The sequence below is a fragment of the Chlorocebus sabaeus genome, chromosome 21 (assembly GCF_047675955.1).
Source record: "Chlorocebus sabaeus isolate Y175 chromosome 21, mChlSab1.0.hap1, whole genome shotgun sequence".
In the NCBI taxonomy this organism is placed as follows: domain Eukaryota; kingdom Metazoa; phylum Chordata; class Mammalia; order Primates; family Cercopithecidae; genus Chlorocebus; species Chlorocebus sabaeus.
Window position 1 is genome coordinate 40604957 of NC_132924.1, and position 4628 is coordinate 40609584.

The window sequence follows — 4628 nt, forward strand, 5'->3', positions numbered from 1 at the left end:
GCTCCCCAGGAAGATTAGCAGAGTGAACAAATAAAAGGAAACCCATCATCTGGTTCACTGTAGAATGGTTAGTAGGGGGATTGGTGGAAGCAGACCATTGAAATATATTTTTATATGATGTGAGATACTATCATGATTTTCTTGGCCATAATAAACACGGACCATCAAGGGGTGAAGTTAATCTTCTGGGCATCTTTTCACACAGGCATGGGTGTGCTTGTACCTAATCCCCCAGGCACACACACATGTGTATTTGTGTGCATGTCCACACACCTGCACATGCACACAAGCAAAACATCCTTCTGATATTAGTGTCCTTTCATTTGTAATAAATTCTGTCTTCAATCCTATATGACATGGCTGGCAAAAGGACATGGTTACTACATAAGTGTTTGAGGCAATGACGGCAGCCCTTGGACTCAAACATTGATTTGCAGATGTTCTGCCATCCTCTATAAAGAAAAGACCGTGTCCTCGGCATCAGGGATAGAGAAATCTTCAAAGGAGATGTTGGTTAAAAATGAGCATTTTAGAAAAAAAAAAAAAAACAAAAACTTGCTATTCCTCTGTCACTGCCTGAGATAGCAAGATGTGGAGTCAATTTAGTGAGCTTCAATTGTAGCTGACTTTGGAAGAAATAATATACTCATGTCTCTTTGGATGCATATTGAAGAGGGAGCTATGTGAAGGGCTGCGATTTTGCAGATTGCAACCTGATCAGACTTCCAAACACAGACTATCACCTTAAAACAGGGAGAGAGAAATCCCTGTATCTTAGAGGACCAGTGATTTAAGGATTTCCCAATTCACTTCTAAAATGTATGTGGGAGGTTCTCTGTTTTCATAATTTTCTTGTCAAGCTTGACACCAGGAAGAGGTGTGAAAAGGGCCAAGCTTTATTGGCAGGCAAGGTCAGACACTTCCTTTACACGGAGATTTCAGAGGCATTAGAAGGGCCTCTTATTCTCTAGATCCCATAAACACTACTTGATCCCTAAAATGCCACCACCGAATCTACATTTAGAGTCATTTTCTCGGAAGTCACAAGTTTGGAAGGGAGGAAGTCCAGTCTCCAAAGTGAAGAGTGGCTGGGGAGGGAACAGTGCACACAAATATCTTCCTCAGGCATAGAAGTGGCCAAAAGACAGATTTAAAAAACATGCTCCACACAACTGATCATCAGAGAGATGCAAATCAAAACCACAGTCAGATACCATCTCAAAATGATTACTATTAAAAAGTCAGAAAATAACAGATGTTGATGAAGATACAGAGAGAAGGGAATGCTTAAAAGACACCTACACTCACATATTTATTGCAGTACTATTCACAAAGACAGAATCAAAACCTAAGTGTCCATCAACAGTTGATTGAATAAAGAAAATGTGGCACATATACATACGGAATACTATGCAGCCATAAAAATAATGAAATCCTGTCCTTTGCAGAAACATGGGTGGAACTGGAAGTAATTATCCTAAATAAAATGACTCAGAAACAGAAAATCAAATACCACATGTTCTCACTTAAAAGCAGGAGCAAAATAATGGGTACACATGAACATGAAGATGGTAATAATAGACAGTAACGACTCCAAAAGAGGGAAAGGTGGGAAGGGGATAATGGGTGAAAATTATCTACTGAATACAGTGTTCACTATTTGGGTGATGGGTTCACGACAAGCCTAAACCTCATCATTACACAGTATTTCCATAAAACGAACCTGCACATGTACTCCCTGAATCTAAAATAAAATAAAGTAAGTGAAGCAAAAAAAAAGTCTTCCTTATCACAATTCTGCATAGAGCTGGCCTGCAGTGGTATTAACAGTGAGCAATCTTCAGAGAATGAAAGTGGAAGGCCACTGAGTGGCTGCAATTACAATGAGCATTAAATTGAAAAAGAGAAATGCAACTGAAGGTAAAGTTGGTTGGCTCTACGTTATGGGAGAACTTTGAAGAAACATCCCACATGCAACCTCACTCCCTGACACTACCATATAATAATTTTCCTTCCTGGAGGAAGTGTATACAATAAACAGATTGTGAGTATCTCAAGGAGAGTATCCCAAGGGTTCCTCTATGAAAGGATTTATCTGGTTGCAATATGAGAGAACATGTAACATCATTAAACACCCTAATAAAAGCCCCCCTTCTTCCTGAAATCACACAATTTTGCCTTTTATATTTATATAAAAGAATAGACAGACACTCAACCATGTTTCAAGTGAGGCATAAGAACATTGTATATGGCTGTCACCATGGCCTTTATTTCTACCTTGAGGTGAACAAAAAGAGAGATGAGAAAATTGTTTCCTAGATTATCTAGTGGTGACAGCAGGGACTTGGCTATAGGTCTTGAGCAAAATCCTTTGGGACTCGGCAACATGGTCCAGTGTCCTACATGAGCTTTGATGCCTGTGACTCTCCCATACAGCTGAAAAATCCCACTTCCTGGCAGAGGATAGGGAAAGGTTTCAGGAACTCTGGCTTTGCAACTGATAAGGGATGAAGAGAGAATAAAATTCTTGAACTGTTTTCAGCTTCTTTACCTCATTATATCTGTCAGAAGGAAATATTTTCTGTAAAGTTTTACTAAGTGGCATGGCTAATTGAGCCTAGAAACCCTATTTACTAGGTGAGCCTGGAAAGCCACCATCTTGGGAGGCTTGGCCATGGTATCAGAGAATAGTTGGCAGGCAAAAAATATTGCATATAGTTCTGCTCTGTCGCCTGCCACCGCTGCCCGGGCCCCAGTGGTTCACTGCACCGTGAAGACAGATTCTAGATGCCGGGAACGCGCGCCTCCAATCCCAGATGCTATGTCCAGCAAAGGCTCAGTGGTTCTGGCCTACAGTGGCGGCCTGGACACCTCGTGCATCCTCGCACGGCTGAAGGAACAAGGCTACGACGTCATTGCCTACCTGGCCAACACTGGCCAGAAGGAAGACTTCGAGGAAGCCAGGAAGAAGGCACTGAAGCTTGGGACCAAAAAGGTGTTCACTGAGGATGTTAGCAGGGAGTTTGTGGAGGAGTTCATCTGGCCGGCCATCCAGTCCAGTGCACTGTATGAGGACCGCTACCTCCTGGGCACCTCTCTCACCAGGCCCTGCATTGCCCGCAAACAAGTGGAAATCGCCCAGCGGGAGGGGGCCAAGTATGTGTCTCACGGCGCCCCGGGAAAGGGGAACGATCAGGTCTGGTGTGAGCTCACCTGTTACTGGCTGGCCCCCCAGATAAGGGTCATTGCTTCCTGGAGGATGCCCGAATTCTACAACCAGTTCAAGGGCTGCAGTGACCTGACGGAATACACAAAGCACCACTCCCATCCCGGTCACTCCCAAGAACCCGTGGAGCATGGACGAGAACCTCATGCACATCAGCTACGAAGCTGGAATCCTAGCGGACCCCCAAGAACCTAGCGCCTCCAGGTCTCTACACGAAGACCCCGGACAAGCCAAAGCCCCCAACACCCCTGACATTCTCGAGATCGAGTTCAAAAAAGGGGTCCTCTTGAAGGTTACCAATGTCAAGGATGGCACCACCCACCAGACCTCCTTGGCGCTCTTCATGTACCTGAATGAAGTCGCGGGAAAGCATGGCGTGGGCCGTATTGACATCGTGGAGAACCGCTTCCTTGGAATGAAGTCCCGAGGTATCTACAAGACCTTAGCAGGCACCATCCTTTACCACGCTCATTTAGACACCGAGGCCCTCACCATGGACTGGAAAGTGCGCCAAATCAAACAAGGCCTGGGCTTGAAATATGCTGAGCTGGTGTATACTGGTTTCTGGCACAGCCCTGAGTGTGAATTTGTCCGCCACTCCATCGCCAAGACCCAAGAGCGAGTGGAAGGGAAAGTACAGGTGTCCCTCTTCAAGGGCCAGGTGTACATGCTCGGCTGGGAGTCCCCCCTGTCTCTCTACAACAAGGACCTGGTGAGCATGAACGTGCATGGTGATTACGAACCAATTGATGCCACCGGTTTCATCAACATCAATTCCCTCAGACTGAAGGAATATCATCATCGCCAGAGCAAGGTCACTGCTAAATAGACCCCTGTACAGTGAGGAGCTGGGGCCTCCTCAATTTGCAGATCCCCCAAGTACAGGTGCTAATTGTTGTGATAATTTGTCGTTGTGACTTGTTCTCCCCCGCAGGCAGTGTAGTGGGACTGCCAGGCCCCAGCTTTGTTCCCCTTTGCAGCAACATGGATGAAGCTGGCAAACCTAGTCATCGGGGGCAGCTGCGGTGGGGAGCTATACAATGACAATTAAAGGAAAAAAATTGCATATAAACTTAGGGATCGGGCACTCACCTTCTAACCATGAATATACCCCGCTTGTAACTCTACTGAATAATACAAATGTAAGTTACCATGCACATATAAAGAAAAAAGTGGTGGAAAAATTCCTTAGGAGTATGAGCAATAACAGCCAGTAGTACCTAAAAAAACAGCTAGTGTTACTGTGGTTAAGCATTGGTTTGGGTGTGGTCACTGACTCTATTGCTTTCCAAGTTCTTCCAGCTTGGTCTAACTGAGTGCACAGTTGCATGTCTACTGGACTTGAAGACATTTCTCCAGAACTGACAAATTTGAAGAATTTTTAAAGTTTGTATTTCTAATT

The 4628-nt window shown here is 44.7% G+C and overlaps 1 pseudogene; it reads left to right on the forward strand.

The window, feature by feature from the left end:
• Window positions 1-2693: 2693 nt before the first annotated feature.
• Window positions 2694-4100, forward strand: LOC103226399 (argininosuccinate synthase pseudogene; annotated as a pseudogene).
• Window positions 4101-4628: the final 528 nt, after the last annotated feature.